This window comes from Acanthopagrus latus, chromosome 4 (genome assembly GCF_904848185.1).
Source record: "Acanthopagrus latus isolate v.2019 chromosome 4, fAcaLat1.1, whole genome shotgun sequence".
NCBI lineage: Eukaryota > Metazoa > Chordata > Actinopteri > Spariformes > Sparidae > Acanthopagrus > Acanthopagrus latus.
This window is the reverse complement of record NC_051042.1, coordinates 11,052,635-11,071,175: the sequence shown is the minus strand read 5'-3', so window position 1 is coordinate 11,071,175 and position 18,541 is coordinate 11,052,635. Positions and strand designations below refer to the sequence as shown.

At 45.8% G+C, this 18,541-nt stretch overlaps 1 protein-coding gene across 6 annotated transcripts in view; it reads left to right on the top strand.

Moving 5' to 3' along the window:
* Positions 1-217: 217 nt before the first annotated feature.
* znf536 (zinc finger protein 536) overlaps positions 218-18,541 on the top strand; it is a 208,303-nt gene continuing 189,979 nt past the window's right edge. For 2 of the 6 annotated variants that reach the window (XM_037095376.1, XM_037095378.1), the window contains exon 1: positions 219-830. The gene's annotated coding sequence lies outside the window, so the exon portion shown is untranslated. Of the gene's footprint in view, positions 831-1,257; positions 1,712-1,889; positions 2,604-18,541 lie in introns of those variants that run through there. The other 4 variants (XM_037095383.1, XM_037095377.1, XM_037095381.1 and 1 more) reach the window with 4 other exon arrangements.

The following is an 18,541-nucleotide window of genomic DNA, read 5'->3' as shown; positions in this document are numbered from 1 at the left end:
TTTTATTATTACCAAACCGTTCCCATAATTACCCCATAATCATTATATAATCCTATAACAAAGCCTCTATTGAAGCCCTGTCTTTTGTCAACGCTGGGACACTGAATCTATAATTGCATTATTCAGTCTCTTCCACCCCCCTATAGAAGCATAATATATCAAAACCATCCCACAAGGAAGGTTTTTTTTTTTTTTTTTTTAGTTGCGTGAAACGCTTCGGCCTATGCGGGACGTCTTTTTCTGGTCGTGCGTGTATGTGTGTGTGTTTTATTTCCTCTCTCGCGTCGCAAAAAGTTGTGCCAACTTAAAGTTTAGAGCTCCTGTTGGAAATATTGAGGGGGAAAAAAAAAAAATCACCCTAAAAAAAAAAAAAAAAAAAAAAAGTCTTTGCAGGGAGAGAGCGCTTTCTAAAGAGGTGTGTGGAAATGCATTCATTCACAAACCGGACCGGTCGCATTATTGATATATCATATTTTTCCAAATAATTATCTTCATACCCTTTTTTTTGCGCTCCCAGGCAGTGAGAATACATACATAGAGGAGGGGGGGGGAAACAGGGCAAAAGCGAGTCCCTGAGGAGCGGTTCTGCGTTTGTATGCATGGGGATTGGCAACACAACGCGGCTTATTTACATTAAATACGCCACAAGGTTACAGTGCAGATAGATGAGCGTCATTTTTATCACTCATTACTTCTCTTAAGCGGTGACTGACGCTCAGGACGCACGAGAGGCAACACTCATTTATCCTGGAGTTTTTTTTTGGTGTGTGTGTGTGTGTGTTTAAGGCGAAGAGCAGGAGGAAAGAGACTCGAAACAGTTCACTAGAAAGGTAAGCACTTCTACTTTTTTTAGGGGGGTAGAGAATTTTGTGACCTGGGTATCTTTTTCTTCTTCTTCTTCTTCTTCCTCGTCTTCTTCTTCTTCTTCCAGCGAGCCAGTGTTTAACGCGCGGTGCTCTAAGCGGCGAGGCTGCCTCTGTGAGAATGCCTCTGTTACAAGGGGGGCACGATTTGTAAAATAAAAAGAGTGTTTGTGGGCAGTTCAAGGTCAGAAACAAAAGTAAGGTGGCTGGGAATCGGCTTTTTCCCCCCTTCTTCTCTCGCGCTCTGGCCACGGCACCACCAGCGGGAATGTAACGATAGGGGGATTATTTCTTTTAAACGAGGTTCAGTACACCGCTGGGCACACCAGCTGATTTTTTTTTTTTTTTTTTATCCCGTCAACGACGAATACCGCTAGACTCGAACTGTATCCAGCCACTCCGCTTTGCTTTTCTACAATGGAGTGCCTTTTTTTTTTCTTTTTTCTTTTTTTTTTTTTTTAACGGTACAATGCATTTCACCTACCAGATAGGGGGAGTCCAAGCTGAAAGATGAAGGGAATATGCTGATGCCTGGCGATCGGCATCAATGCAAACGTTTACCTTTAGAAGGCGAGCGACAGGGAAGCGAGCGAGGGGGGGAGACAAGTCAGAAAGCCGTATTTTTCATTTCAAACTCGGGATGCGCGGCGGGGAGCAGTAGTAGGGACGGGATCGAGGAGTGGACAGTCTTTAACAGGTCCGAAGCGCACTTTTCAACACCCCCGTCATCCGACAAGAATATGATCCGGTCACATCATATGGACATGCCTCATTATTCAATGAACACTATCTCTCACAACGCATCGTTTACGCGCAGGAGTTAGCCGGCGCTTCGCCAAATTTAAAAGGTAAGAAGAAGTGTGGCGCTTATAGTACACGAGTGGGTCTTTTTTTTTTTTTTTTACTGGAGGGAGGGGAGGGGAGGGGGGGCTTGGAGTGTATTACTCGCTGGGAAGTCAGTTTTGTGGAGGATTGGGGTTGTTTGTGCGGGTGCATCGCAGCGGGGGCCCCTGATGTCTCCCCAATCATGATTAGAAAATAACAGTGCAATTATCCGTAGCGAGTGACGATCGTAAAAAAAAAGAGAGAGAGAGAGAGAGAGAAAAGAAGAAAAAAAAAAACGGCGACAAAATAGCAGCTGGGACCAAGACACGGGCTGCGATGCTCGACACCTTGCAAACTCAACGCGACTCCCCCCCCCCCCAACCCAAAAAATAACTAGTTATTTGTTTTATTATTCCAGCAGAAAATGGTTAAGTTTTGTTTTGCCGCTGCATGTTTGGCTCTACACTAAATGCGTGAAAAAAAAAACCCTAAACAAAATAACAAACAACAACAACAGTAACAAAAAAAAAAAGGACAGGGACGTTCGGGGCGCACGGCTTTGCAGTATCGCTGCGTGCACATCAGCGATACAGTGCGAGACTTTGGAGGAAAGAAAAAAAAAAAAAAAAAGTCCAGCCGTGTTTCCGTCCAAAGTGTCCACGGGAAAAAAAAAACTTTCTTCCGCACTCGTGCTTGAAAGAGTGCGGGGAGGCGAGTCAAGTTTACCGGTGCCGTTTGCCACCATGTGTCAAAAAGAAAGAAAGAAAGAAAAAAAAAAAAACCAACAAACTTGTGAGATGGAAGAAGAGCCGGTGAGACCTGCCATTTTGTGCAGTGATCGACCTCTCTTATGAATAAGCAGCCCCCTGCACTGTGCTTTGAGGAGACGTTACGATGGCATTCAGACGAGAAGGGGTAAATATCATGCGTCGAGACACAGACGAGCAGCGGGGGGAAATTTGGCTTTTTTTTTTTTTTTTAGGCGAGGAAAGGGGGGGGGGGCAGATGCCACCTTTGCTCGGGTGGCTGGTGGTGTTGGTGGGTGCGGATGTGAGTTTTTCTTTTGACAGAGGGGGGATAAAGTTCGGGGCGAGTCGTTAAAAAAAAGGCTACAGGAGGCTGATAGACATCCCTTACAGTGGGAAATCTAAAATGACGGAGCCCGTCAGCCGGTGGTATTTCTTTTCTTTTTATTATTTATTTTTCCTTCCAGGGGGATGGAAGAGGTCGGGTGTGTGACATGCCAGCGCACTCGTGCTTTCGGGACTTTTGGCGTTTTCTTCTTTAAAATTACACCAGACTGTTCCTTTTTCCACGATCCAGCAGGTTGAGCGCGTTAAAACAACTGAAACCCCGGTTGCAGAATTCCCACGCCGAGAGGGAAGCGATGTCAGAATTTGTGCCTAAACGATGGGGGCCAGTATTGAATTATCAGTAATACGTGACAGGGACGAGGCTTGTAATCCCGTTCAAAGCCTCTGTCTCACCGTGCGTCTCGAGTTGGGGAGGACCCTTCTTTTTTTTTTTTTTTCTTGGAAGTCGAGCTGACCCCTGAGTGATCTGACCTGGGTGATCCAGCCGCTTCCAGCTGCTTACCAGCGCTGCACAATGGCCGTGAAGACGCATGTCACCCTTCCTAAAATACCCCACAATGTTCTGCCACGTCGTTTCCCACTGTTTCTCTAACCTTCCCTGAAAGTTGTCTCGAGCCAACAACAAGAAGGGGGAAAGAAGACAAAAAAAAAGAGAGAGAGAGAGAATGTTGCCTCTTCCTCAGATTCATTGTGCGAGGAGAAGGGATAAATAGATGTACTGTGCGAGTTGAGATGCTGTCATTGTTTAATGGTATGCACAGGGCGGATATTATGTCTGAAATAGTGTCTGGGCGTAAACCCTTTTTTGTCAACTCCTTGCATTCCCTTATTGGAGATGAAATAGCGACTGGATGACTGTCCCCCCCCCCCCCTCCTCTGACAGTTCAGACCTGCCTGCCCTGCTCCTGCACCTCTCTGCGCTGCTACAAGTTGAAATGTTGTCACCCTCTCTCGGGTTGAAAATATTTGGTAAGACAAACACTGTGTTTAGGGGGGGAAAAAAACAAAACAAAAAAAAAAGGCCCTGCTTTGCTCGCTGGCCCGTCAGAGGAATTTGTCTGGTGAATTTTTTTGGCGTCAGGGCCTCGATGGATTGTTCAGCACGTTTATTTAATATTCTTTAGGCCCACTTTGGATCTGTTCGTATTTCTCTGCAAGTCGGGATACTTGTTTTTTTGTTTGTTTGTTTTTTTTTTTTTCAAAACACTACGTTACGACCCCACTAATGAATTATCTAATTAAGTGCTGTCATTAAAATAATTATTCTAATAAAATATGCAGGCATTATTTATCTTCACTTCATGGCAAGTCGGATAGATAAATTCACAATGTTTATGGATGGGCTGTTTTATTTTGAAGTCGGCGTGAGATTTATTGCAGCAAAAAAAAAAAAGAAGAAGAAGAAGAAGAAGAAGAAGAAGAAGAACACACACATGCTCAGCGCAGGTATTCAGACGCTTTCCCCTCCTGTGCTGTACTTTCTCACCGACGTGGCTCCGGATCCGTTTCTGTGGCAGTTGCTGTTGATCTCGCATTAGTTGCCTTCCCACCTGTGCCCGTGTCAGCGTTGCTAAGGGGGCTGCAGGCCGTGACTGACTGTGGTGATACACATCTCTGAGCTGAAAACGAGGGGAGAAGGCAGTGATGAGAGAGGAAGGGTGGGGGTGGGGGTGAGTGGCGGCGGGGTGGGGTGGGGGGGGGGGAGACAGAGAGAGAAAGAGCATGGCATGCAAAGGATGGCATCAAATCAGTCCTCTTTTCACCAGGCTGTCAGTCAGTCAGTCAGCCACTCGGTTCACCGTGGAGTAGACCCACTCGACTGAAGCCGCCGCGTTGTCAGTCCGACTCGCTGTGAATCATTCGCACGTTGACATGTACACAATCAGGTTTTCTTAAAAAAAAAAAAGGGGGGAGAGGATAAAAAGGGGAAAAAAAAACCCCCCAAAACAAAACGGGATGAAAAATCACGCACTCGTTTAACAAATGCGCATAAGGGGAGGCGGACGTCGCAGTGCCATCGCGAAAACACACAGACCCACAGTGAAGCGGTCGCACAAATTACATAATGGAGCGGCCCGGGAAAATACGTGTGTATAATCAATGGGACAGCACATAATTTAAGCGATTCCTGTACCGTAGTGGTGATATATGCATGTGCGACGTGGTGCGGTCCACGGTCAGATAGACAGCCTCACTGTTGATCCCCTTCTCGTGTAATTATAGGGGAGAGGGCTCCAGCTGTACAGGCTGTGAGGCCAGGGCTCCCAGTCCGCTGGGATCAGGGCGGTGGTGGGCAGGCCAGATCAGGCCAGCTCTGCTCATCAGCCAGCCATTAATTGATATGTGCAGTCATTGTGAAAGCCCCCCCCCCACCCCCCACCCCTTACCTACTGGGTACAGGCTGTGGATACTGGCTGTGTCATTTCTTCACTTCCATTCTGCCTCTAATCTGCTCTCTCTTCTTCACACGGGCAACAGGGCAAGGCGACAGCGTGCATGTATTCCACTGTGTGTCTCTCTCTCTCTGTGTGAGTGTGTGTGTGTGTGTGTGTGTGTGTGTGTCCCGCGGGGGATGAGGAAGGTGTCGAAGGGGCTGTAACACACAGGCGTTAGTCTGGGTTGAGCCTTGTAGCTCCATGACCTTGATCTCCAGAGTTCAAGCCAGAGAGGGGGAAGATGTTGGCGAGCCGGGCTTGCAGTTGCAGCGCGAGGCTAATATGACAAGCACTCTCGTGCACGCGCACGCACACACACGCACAATTGAAAGCACCGAATCAAATGCGGGATGTGAACTCAAGAGGAGATCACTCTGACCACAAAACATCACACGCTAGATTACACACATTAGACAGAAATCTCAAACGACGAGATTTTTTATCACATGTGTTTGAATTTCTGTCATTGAATATGTGAGATTGGATTTATTTTCTTTTTCCTCTCACCACTACGAGCCCAGGGGGTGCGACGCCGAACGTTTAAGATGGAACAGCAATTGTGATTTATTCCGCTGTGGTGATAAATGGAAGGTTTGCCTGAATGACCTGGAAGTTTCATGAAGTTAGTGTCTCTGACCTTTGCTCATTATTAGGCCTTTTTCCGGATCTAATTTGGTGAAATGAATTTGTAAACTGATGGGACATAATTTATCCATCCTCTGCGCGGCACGACGGTGTCCGACAGCCGCGTCACACGTTGTGCTTGTTTTTCTTTGTCCGACTTTAAATGCACCGCTTTGCTTTTGTTAGGAAAGAGGAAAAGAAACTGTGACAGGATGTAAAGAAAATGCATTACCTCTGACTCAGTTATTGAATAATAGAAAAAGCAATAGAAAATGTGTAAGATGTCATTAGCCTGAAATGAATATGCTATCAATTAAATCTAGCTGTGTGAGTGATCAGATTTACTGGATCATTGTTTAAATGAGAGTTTATGTTCAGTTTTCCCGTCGCCGCATGGGTTACACTGTGCGAATGTCTCATCCTTTGCTTGTGAGCTGGAGTGGCACGGTATCTCCCCCCCCCCCCCCACCGGTATGTTCTTTTGCCTCCGAGAGCTCGATAAGGATTGGGAGTTAAAGGGTCGGGGGAGCAGTGGGTTAGATTGGTTTGGGGAGCGGTGGTGGTGCGGGGGTAATCGCGGACGTCATTTTGATCTAAGAATAAAGGGTGTAGGGCAGATGAGGTGCTGACAGACAGGCTTGACTCGAGTCCTTTCATACCGGGGTGCCATCGCAAGGAGCGTCTGCTTGTCTGGGCAGCCAGGGGAGCCGGGCTGGGGCGGTGGGGGGGCAGCTGGGGTTTGGACGGTTAAGAGAGGAAAGGGAGAAATCGAAGTGGTCTTGGAGGGAGAGATGACAGCGGAAGTGGGCGCGAGAAGGAGGGGGGGGGGGTCTTCTGTTTTTTGTTTTTTCTTTTTCCCACTTCCAGACTTTGATTAATAAATGAGAAGAGAATGTGCATGCGTACATGTGTGAGCAATTGCAACAATTTTTAGAACAGTGTGTACGTGAGCACCTGAACCTACACAGTGTGTGTATGTGTGTGTGTGTGTGTGTGTGTGTGTGTGTGTGTGTGTGTGTGTGCGTCAGCCTTGAGACAGTCCATCGTCCAGGGCGATGCTCTGGCCTTGCCCCTTCTCCTCCCCCCCAGTTCTGTGGAATCAGTTGACGCTCACGTAACACCAACAAGGAATGTGTCTTGGAAAAAAAATGCAATGAAAAAAAACAAAAAAAAAAACACCTTATCCTCACAACCCGTGATACTCCTCCTTTGTTTGCCCCGGCTTCCCTGCTGAGCTCCCTTGGCATTAAGGCATTATTGAGTTTGGCTTTAGTTTGGTGTTTTTCTTCCTCGAAGTTCATTAGCATTTTGGATTTGAGGATGCGTCATGCAATGTCAGGACCGTTTTCCCTTTTGATGTGTCGGAAAGACGCTGCGTTTTCAGCTGTGTCATTTCCGCAGACAACAGCTTAACACAAACGGGCAAGCACACATCAATCAGAGGTCCTGAAGCAGAGAATTGTTACTGCTTAACATTCAGTCACGCTCAGCTAAGACTGTGGTAAATACCTCCAGTGTTGATGAGATGGAAGGTTATACATGTGCGCGCGGCAGGTTATGTCTATTACCCACTTCACATATACCATCGCTGACTGCATCGCGTGTCATGTCTGCTCTTTAGCTGGTCCACCTCTCGGATGTGACCTCTGTAAACTTCCCCAGACCTCCGTTAATGAGCACGCCAAAAGGAGCACAAGATGGAGGGAGAGGAGAAGAGGGAGAGAGAGAGAGAGAGAGAGAGAGAGAGAAAAAAAAAAAAAAGGAGGGTGTGAGGATGCTGGGGAGAACTCCTGCACCTTTAATTATGATCAAGAGGTTTTCACCAAAGGATGGAGGCGTTGCAGTACTGTTGCGCTCGTAAATCTGGCCCCGGATGCCGTATATTGTGTCGAACGATTACTGTACACCATTATAGTGCATATTCAACTGCCTCTCCAGCACCTGATTTGCATAATTGGATCTTTAATGAAACTTGCCTTGTGGAACAAAAAAAAAAAAATACAAAATACAAAAAAGTGAGATGAAAAAAGTGGTTTGGCATGAGGGCCGGGGGGGTGGGTGGAGAAAATAACACGATGTAGATGAATGCCCCCTCAAATATTTATTGGACTTGGGAAAGGTGTTGATAGCTGGAAGAGTCAGGTAGACGGAGAGATAAGGGGGGAAAAAAAAAGAAAAAAAAGTGTGGCGGTGGGGTGACCTGCTCTGGCCCAGGCGCTCGCACATCAGCGGCAGTGCTACAAATAGGATGAGAAGTGACTGTGAAAGCTGTACATTCCCCGCCAGGTCTCGCGGGTTAAGACTACAATAGCGGGATATTCTCTAGCCCGGGGGGGATTTCGGCTCCTCTTCTGTCGACACTCATTGCACCAACTTGTTACTCAGGGAAGATGGCTCTTTTGTAGAGGAGCCGATTCTGCGCTCGCCTAGTGGAATTCCTCCGTCACAAATATTTTGACAATGCCTAATCAGGAGCCGTCATTTCTTCCCCCCCCCCCCTTCCCGCTCCTTTTCAGGGTTGCTGTGGGTTGCTCAGAGCTTTCTTGCAGTCACCGAGCGCGACTTTTTCTCACATATGTGTCCTTCTTCTTCTTCATGTGAATTAGGAATTTCTTGCATTTCTAGTAATCATTTAAACAGATTTTTTTCTAGGGTGCATCTGTGTGTGTGTGTGTGTGTGTGTTTGCCCAGAAATATGACGTCCACGTTCCCCGCCACTTCTTTGCGGCATCCGCCTGATTGCTTAATTGAATTCCAACGCGTTTGATGTTTCTCTCGGCCTTAAGGAGGGGCAGGTTAAACCCCTCCCGGTGCCACTTTCACGCCAGTGCGAGGGCCTCGGATAATAATAGCAGGTTATTTATCCTGTCCCGCTGAAGGATCCATTGCCTCAAAGTGACAGCGAGAGACAGATAAAAGGAAGGGAAAAAAAAACGAAAAACAAAAAAATGTTTTAATCAACGTGTCATGAGAGCAGACTATTAGGTAGCGCTCTTGTTTCTGCTCTGAGTGGCCCTCCATTCAAAAGTGGGACAGCCAGTTGTTAATCGAGTGCTAATGTTAAAAAACAAACCCCGACGCTGATGATGCGTTAAAGCATCCGTGCGCGCTTAGCTGCCCGCGAGCAGCCGTTTCTCCTCCCTCTCTCTCTCTCTCCCTCTCTCTCTCTCTCTCTCTCCCCCGTCTCTCCGAGTGTGTGTATGTGTGTTTGTGTTTCCACTCTACATCCGTGGGAGTGGATCATGTGTCAAAGCGGTTTACAGGTGGCCTGCAGGGCAGCAACTCTACAGAGAGGTGGAGGAAAGGCAGGCAAGGTTCAAGTACCTCAGAGGCTCTAACGGCGCTGAACTGAGCAATCGCAGCATCTGAGAGGACCCTTCAAAGGCCTCCTTATCACACTCCTCGCTCCACCGTTTCACTCTCGTTCCTGCAGCCTCTCTCCATCCTCCGTCCCACCCCCCCCTCCCCAGCTCTCGTGTCTTGTTCTTCCCAGCGATCGTTTCTTTTTTCCCCCCTTCTTCCTTTGCCCTCACTTCTCATTCATGCCATCTGCCGTCTCCCATTCACGAACCTCTATCATCGCTAAAATGACAATAAGTTGCCGATTAGTTATTGAGCGCCACACCCTGCAAGCTGTGATTAATTTTTTTTTTTTTTCTTTTTTCTCTCGACTTTACGAAATTGGCCGGGAAATCGCAGTAAAGTGCTCAGGAATCCAAACACTTGTCCTGTGACTGGAGAGAATTAAAGAGGGGGAAGCTTTTCCTCCATTTCCAGGTAGCCTAATTGTGAGATCAAATAATAAGAAGAAAGTTGTATTTGACGCTCTTTTAGCTGAAGAAGCTGGTGAGTTACTTTCTGACAAGCGTGCTGGTGTCTTCTTTTAGCACATGTGAATTATCTCCCTGCCGGTTGGGATGATTCACCAGTTTCAGTCTCACCTTTTTTTTTTTTTTTTTGACTAAAAATGAGACAATCGTGACGTCTTTTCTGGCCTGCCAAAACACTGTTAACTACCACCAGAGCCCCAGCGGAGTGTCGGTGGAGAGTTTGAAGCGTCCCGCGATCGGTGTGAGCAATACACACAAAAAGATTTCCTCTTTAAAATGTTTTTTTTTTTCTTCTTCTTTAAATTGTTCTTAACTCAATGCGACAGTTGGCAGCCAGCAAACATCCGTATTAGCCTACAAAAGCACGGCGCGCTCGTGGAACGGTGGATCCAGAGAGAAAAGAGATAAATACACAGTAGGCAGAGCGATGACAGGACGGAGCGGGGAAAAAACACTCGCAGAGCGAAGCAGCGAGCAGAAGGGGAGAAGGAGTGAGACAGAGAGGAGGGATGATGTACTTAACGGTATCTGTAGGCTTCCCTCTGAACAAGCTGCTGCCACAGATCCTGGGAGCCCGCGTTGATAAATTCGGTTTGATAAAAGTCACTGAAATGCCGGCCTGTCTGCACACCTCTATTAAGCGCTGGTACATTTGTCACAGCCAGTGGAAGTCAACCAAAGGGTTTTAATGTCACATCAGGCTGAATTAAAGACTCAATCGAAAGCCCTGAAAGGTTTAGGTTTTTATTTCAAGTGACAGAAGTGGTGGTACAGCTGTGGCTGGTGCTAAAGATTACTGGGCTCAAGTTGATCAAGGCAGTCATTTTACATTTCATATTTGGCTATTGGGAATTTTGTGATTATTTGTTGCTCATTTTAGCCTGGATGCTCATTTTGTATCTGATGACTTTGAGTGCGCGAGGCGGGTGGGGTGTGTGTGTGGGGGGGTTGGGTGGCGGTGGGGATGCGTATGTGTGTGTGTGTGTGTGTTGGGGAGTGAAAGGGGGTGGGGGGTGGTCGGGGTTGAGCTCATCTCAAGTCTGGCATTATTTTTCTAATTCATGTTTTTTAATCAAGAGAAATTAGATCTATGTTGCATTAATCATCCGCATTCCTTAATATAGCAAACTGAGGGAGCATTTAAAACAAGGCTGCATTTCAAAAACACACAACTTTCCCCCTGAGAAGCCCCTTTAATACCACAGTACTGTTCTCCATTTATGCAAAAGTAAATAAGTAAACCCAAAAGGCAAATGAGCATTCCAGGCGTTTAAACACACAGCCTTCTGTAAACGCCTGGTGCAGCCGCGACCACATCTCTGAGGCATAGCTGCCATGAGAAGCAAAGGGTTGCTACTGTGCTTTTTTTTTTTTTTTTTTTTTTTTTTTTAAAAGGTAAATATATGTCTACTTGTTTATTCTTGCTCTTATTTGAGGAAAGGTTATACAAAAACAAGTCCCTTTTTTTTAATGATTTTTATTTTTCTGGAATATTAGAACGGTGAGACAGTGAAAGGCCTCTGTTTAACACTGGAGAACGTTGGACGAGCCTCGCGACTGTACACAAGTCACTGGAGAGGGGAGGGGGTGTAAATCTCATTTTCCAAAGTTGGAAATACATAAATAAATAAATAAATGTGGCAATGCTTTATGATAACCATCATTAATACATGGTAAGCGAATAGTTGATACGCTGTTAATAGCAATGAAATGCTTTACAAACTATTTATCTGGTAGTTGTACAGGTTTATAAACACCAGTCGCCACTTTATAATGTTTAGAGATGAACCGCGCAGCATTTATTAACCGTTTATAAAGCATTATAAACATCAGTTGCGACTATTTTAAGCATTTTAAGCGACACACAGTTGCCTGGTAAATGGTTTATAAAGCACTTAATTGTTTGTTAACTGTGAAACAACAATTAGCTGTTTAATTAACGATACACGGAACATTGATTAATGACGGTTGTTCTTGCGTGTTACCAAGCACGGTAACACCCTTTCCCCCCCCACCCGATGTCTCTCAGTAACATACAGTAGTCATGACGGGGCGCCATAATAGTTACACCTCACCTCGCGGATACAAAGCAAAAAGTGATGCTAAATGTTGAACAGTTTACAAGTTTATATGAAACCCTTTGCTTCACTTCAGTTCTGTGTCTGTTATGCCGACCGGAGCGGCCGTAAATGTTTTCCTTCAGAAGCCAATAACTACCTCTACGCGCATTGTGTGTTTGCACGACAAACATCTGCGTCGTGCAGCCTCTTACTTTTCTGCACCTACACCTACCGTCAGTGACTGATGAAAGCGCCAATAACAAATACGCACATGATGAAATTCAGTCCCAGAAAATATTTGTGCCTTGCCTTCTCTTCATTGCGTCTTCTTTTTGTGTCCGTGCGCGTGCACACACACACACACACACACACACACACCGAGACGCACACAAACAATCAGTCGATCCCACCTGGTGTTTTATTTAATTAGGTATAACACACATTACATGTACATGCGCCTGCTTGTGTGTTTGTGTAAGTGCATTTGTTCGCCAAGAGCTGTCAGTCTTTCATGAACTACTTTAAAAAGTGTTGTTCAAGGTGGGAGCTAAATACTATTTATCTATTATTTATCTGCCTTATTACTGGGGTTGAATTCACAAAGAGAGCTCTCCGACGTGGGAGAATTCCCCCGGCGCCCGGCTCTTTCCTTTAATACCTCTTTTTAAGTCATAAGATGCGCTCCCACCCCTGCTGAAACAGAAACCTTTAACAGATCTCCTGCAATTTCCAACAGTTTTCTCAAATCGTCTTTTTTATTTCTATTTTCAAAGGGCCTACCTCATCATCTTCTCTCTCTCCTGCCCCCACCACCTCCCCCTCATCTGCCTCTTCCTCTTTTGTTTTCATCCTTGTCTTTTTAAAAAAAAAAAAAAAAAAAAAAAAAAATATTATTCTTGATCGTGAGCTGCAGTTGTTTTCTTTGGCTCAGAACTGCATTTCATCTCTTTTGTTGTGTCGTTCACACCAATCGTTGTAATGGGGAAAGAGTTAAGTGGAAGTGCCCGGGCTCTTGTTCGGCTTGTCTGCCGGCTGCTTTGGTAAACAGGACTGTCAGATCTGCACAGAGAGAGACGGGGGGCATTTGCATCCATGGTGTGGTTGATGACACTGATAGGCTTGAAGGGTGGGAGTGAGATCACCCGTTCACAATGTGTGTCCCAAAAACTGGAGGGACATTTTGAACAGATTCGCTGTTTCTAACCTTCTGTCACTCTGTGACACCCATTAAAGGAAGAATTGGAAGAGGACATGGAAGACTTGAATTTGTTTATTACTCCGTTCTGACCGAGCAGTGTATAATAGTAAGTCAAAATTGTGAGAGCTTTTGCACCGAATAGGCAGGAGCATCGCGTTTTTAGAGTTTTACATTTCAAGTTCAAGTTCACGACAACTTTGATCTCATGTTGGTCTTCCAGCTGTAGGTTGTATGGACCAAAGTCATTTGCTGAGAACTTGGAGTGAGGTGACATTGTTAAAAAGAAGTCAGACAAGGGGAGAAACCTGAGCAGTCAGACAACTGGACAGGTTTTAAACAAACCTACTGGGCTGTGTGTAGCATGGTGAAGCAGCCCTGCTGCCAAATGGTCTCAGTAACCGAGCACAGTAGTGCACCAACAAAATCCCTCATTGATTAAAAAACACAGAACACCATTGTAAACGCCACATATGTAAAATGTTGTCAATACACTTCAAAATACTAACAAATTAAACCATTATCTCTTGTGTTATTAATGTGTTGCCATGCATGGCAGTCGGGATGGCAATACCGTTTGATTGGTCTCAACAACTATTATATTCATGATCCCCAGAGGATGAAGCCTATCGACGATGACGATCCCTTGATTTTCCTCTAGCATCACTGATGTTTGTTTTTTGTGGAATGTCTTGAAAACTATTGGATGGACTATGAGGCTGTTCTGGAGCTGAACTTAGACATTAGACAGGAAATGCTAGGCTCCACGCGATGGGGTTGTAAATTTCGTAAACGCGGGTTGTACATGTAGGCTCTGTGCCATGTATACCTCCAATGTCATGCGACCGCACTGACACTGCACTGCCACAAGCTACGGAACACACCGTACATGCGGGGAATGAGTCCTCCAAGTGGCCTCCAGAGACTAGTAAACCGAACTACTGCGTGTCTGTGGTGTAGGTGAGAAATTACTTTTATGTGTTGCTGCCATCTCGATGTAAAGTCTTGTGTTTTCATCGGAATGATTGGATACTTGCTGCACTAGTAAACGGTGCGGGATCACACCATCGTTTCAGCTGTGCCGAGTATTTGTTGTTTTTAGTTTTAATTGAATTTTTTTCTCATATTGACAATTTATTGACTACTGATGTGTCTAGTTTTTGACTTTCTGCAAGTTCACCGATGTCCAAATTTTATCATAACAGAAGAACAACTATGGAAATGAGATTCTAAAACCTGGAATAGTGATTCTTTCAGCCAGAATTGTAAACTGCTGGAGGATTTCTTAAATAGTTGAATACTGATAAACTGTATTCTGTGCCACAGCACAGTAACTTGCACGCTTATTGCCCGCTTCCTGTCCCAAGTGAGCGCCTGCACACTTCACCCTCCCTGTGACCCCCGTGACCGAAACTTGCTCTGTCACAGGAAGTCCTTCAACTCTGTGCTCATATCCTTGCAAACACCCCTCATCCTGCCTACACACCATCAGGACGATCTCGTGGCAAAGCTGCTTCGTATTAGGCATCGGAGAGGTTTGCTCCACAAATCTGATGTTGAGGTGGAGTTTATTTCTCGCTCTCTCTCTCTCTCTCTCCCTCATAGCCTCCGTCTCTCTGATTGCCGATCAGCCCCCGAGGGCTTTGAGGCGCTCTTGCTGGATCCCTGTGATTAGAGTAAATGGCCTCCCCTCTGCTCACCGGAGATCAGGGTTGGTTTGCGGGATGGGAGTGAGGCGGACTGAGGAGGACGAGGTGAACAGCGCAGGAGAGCTGTGAGGGTCAGGATGTGGGAATTGATGGAGGGAAGGCAAAGAGTACAGGGATAAAAAAAGAAAGTGTTGGTCTGACAGCTGGTCAGTGTGGAAGCTCTCTGGTGACGGGATCCTTTAGGTGGGTATAATGCCATGCTTGCGTGATATCAGATTTGTGGTCAAACTGGCTTCCAAGTGAGGGGGAAAAGACATCACATCAGCCTTCTAGTGGTATTTTCAAATTGGACATTTGGGGTTTTCATAGCTCTGCTGTCTACCATGTAGTGTTACAAATGCTGTGGCCTGCAAGAATCAAACAAGCCAACAAATACAGCGTACAAGTATACGGAACAGCTGCTTGTTGTTGAGTAGTACATTAGATTGCAATTGATAACTGACTACCATCCTGGCGATCTTTTCCTCAAAACTGTCTCGAAGGTGGCGGCATGTTTGGAGTTATTTCAGGCTGGTGGATGGGTCTCCTCTCCGTGCAGTGTAGCTAGCTCTCCGTGTGTTTTTCCGGATTTGTGGCCTGTAATGAAACGTAACCCCTCAGATGTCGATTCCCCTACGTGTGTGTGTGTGTGTGTGTCTGCCGCTGCCTGCGAGAAGCGCGCTCTCCCTCCGTTCGCTGCCTCCCTGCCTCTACAGCATGTACCAGTACCTGTCGTGTGTGTGTGTGTGTGTGTGTGTGTGTGTCTGTGTGTGTCAGTTACTGCTGGGAGGGGCATTTGATCCAGCCATGGCTCGTGTTCGCGTGGAGCCCGGAGGAGAGCAGCGGAGGTCAGTCTCCTCCTCAACACCCCTTTTTCATCCAATTTCTGTGGCTGCGGGCGGCCGCTTGCCGTGCTTTTGTTGCCGGAGGTAATCTGTGAAGTGATCTTAATTATGGAGGTTCGGCCCGTTCCTCACTTCCCCCCCCCCACACCTCTTCCTCCTCTCTCTCTCTCTCTCTCTCTCTCACACACTCTCTCTCTAACTCTCTCTTTTCATTCTTTCTCCCTCTGTCTTCCTCTCCGTACACGCTTTTAATCTAACAGCGTAGTTAGCTCGTAATGAGGGCGAAGGGAGCACGTGCGCTTCTGCTTACACATGCTGTGAGGCTTCGAGGACGAGGAGGAGGAGGAGGAGGAGGAGGAGGAGGAGGATGAAGAGAGTGAGGAAGGATGAGAAGGGTGGAAAGACAAACCATTATACAGTTTCCATGACAGGTTTGTCAAGAAAATTATACAGCGGAGCAGAAATCTGGAATTTATTTTGAATTCTGTCAGACCCAAAAGTGAGTGGTATGAAAAGTACTGCTCAACTTTACATACCAGAATAACAATAATGACGATATCAATGTCTTTTGTTAAAGCCGATGCTCGGCGCTGTATCTACACAAATTTCATTAAAAATCAATGAAATTAATTTGACCTCGCAACGGGGCTTATCAGGGTGGAGAACCCTCTGAGACCACGTTCCAGTCGAGGTTTTCAAAGTTGCACTTTTTAACTCAAACATTAGCTCTTCGGTACGTCTTGCCTTTGTATTCATAACAATATTCAGTTGGTCCTACTTTTCATGGCCCTGACACTGCACATAACATTAGAACTGTATCTATGATATTGGAGCTTATTTAAAAGCTAAAATAAAATAAGGTAAAAAAAACAAGGTATTCCATTGAGGAGAAGTAATAATGGTTATGAAGGAGGGAGGAGGGGATGTTTGGAGACCCAGTGGGGGGTGGGGGGGGGGGTGGGGTGGGGGGGGGGGTATAAAGAGCAGAGGGGGCAAAGAGGAGCATGGCGTGGGGGGGGGGTGGATGGGGGGGGGGGTGTTGATGGGATCCATTACACATAAACAGCCTAGGCATTGATGAGATGATCCGACGAGGATTAGGCCGACAATCCTGATGGACACTGAAAAGGTGACCACACGGGGAGGGGCGTGTGTGTGTGTGTGTGTGTGTGTGTGTGTGTGTGTGTGTGTGTGTGTGTGCGCGCACTTGTGAGAATGTGTGCATGTGTGTGTATGTGGCTTTTTGATCACAATAGTATATGCCGAAGGCCTCTTTATGATACCACCCCACCAACACCACCACCACGCATATCCTCCTTCCAACTCCGCCGCCGTCGTTGCTCTTTAAGGTCTCGCTGGGGGCCATTTCCAGGTCACAGTGACTCCAAAGGGCAGCAGCTGCCAATCAAAGCACATGCCGCATGGCTTTGAGATGTTGCTGATCTTCATGTGTGAAGCGTGTTATGATATCACTTACATGGTTTCGCTTTGTTCCTTGCTTTATGAAGAACAGCTGAAACTAACGCTGCTACAATCGGATTAAGCGACAACAATTTTGGCGATCAGTATATATAAGTATTTGGGTTTAGTTTCTTTAATGTTAGCATTATTATTGTTTTATAGTTTTTTTTTTAAAAAAACATGGTCAATTGAATGTCTTAAGGTTTGTTTGAAATATCAGGCCATCTGAAGAGAACAACTTTGACTGTTAATAGATAAAAATAAATAAATATATATACATATATTATCATTGATCAATAATGAAATAATTAAGACCTGGGAAAGGTAGTTAATTTATCAAAACATTTTTTTGACAATCAACAAATCAATTGAGTAAAAGGAAAAAAAAAAAAAAGACCCAAAACTTATTAGTTCCAGCAACTCAGATGAAGTTGTTTTCTTCATAGTTTTTTTTTACTCCAAACTGAATATCCTCGGGTGTTGGTGGCCGTTGGTTGGAAAGAAAAACCCCCAAAATATTTAGATATGTAAACTTGGACTGTAGAAACTTGCGGTGACTTCTTCTTCTTTTTTTTTTTTTTTCTTTTTTGTGACCAAACAATTAATTGGCAAGGATCCTGTGCAGCTGTGAGTCATGTCAGAGTCATAGATAGGAATCTTATTTACTCTAAGGCTCACACAGAGTGGTCATGAAAACAGAGGTAAAGCAAACTTGTCGTGTGACTCTGTGGGCAGAGGGAGCTTTTTTTTCTGTCGGCAAGCTAGTTTGTGAGTTGTAAGTTAAATGAATGTTTGTGTGTTGTGTGTTGTGTGTGTGTGTGTGTGTGTGTGTGTGTGTGGGGGGGGGGGGGTTACAGTGAGGCTGGTAATTCCTTCAGGGTCAAGGGGAGGGGTCGGGGTTAAATGGTGTGACGGGGAGGTCACCAGTGATTAGCTGCCATCTGAACTAATGGCTGGATGCTGAAGAGGACAGGAGACGGAAAGAAGAAGAGAAGGGGCACTTGCATTTGGGTTACCACTTGGTTGAAATCTGTGTGTGTGTGTGTGCGTGCACGTGCGTGCGTGTGTGTGTGTATGTCATTGTTTGTACTCGTTTGTTCTCACCCCCACCATCCCCTCCTTCCCTCATGTCCTTATATTATTAAAGGTTGCCTCCGTGCTTAAGTAAGGCAAAGCAGATGGCCCTTTTCATAAATCATGCTTATAAGATGATTATAGGCGTCGCCGCCCACCATTCTCCCCTTCACTTACGATACAGTAGTGCTTACAGTTTTCCTCGAGGCCTGTTAATCTGGCTTTTTTAAAGCACAAAGCAACTGTTAAAGCTAAACTCAGATTATTTAACCGACCGGGGTAAAGGCCACAGTTTTAAACCCGGAAAGCAGCGAGAAAAAACAAAACAAAACAAAACAAAACAAAAAAACCTGCAAAAGGTGACAAGTCAAGAGGACAGAAATGCAAAGATAAGATCCCCTGCCCTGCCGGTGCTGCCGCCTTTCTCCCCCAGACTCTCGGTGTCACCCCCCCCCCCCCCCCCCACTTGTTATGTTCCAGTGCTTGGCGCAAAGTTGCTCAGAACAGGATGTTAAATATATAGCGCGGGGAGAGAGGAGAGGGAGAG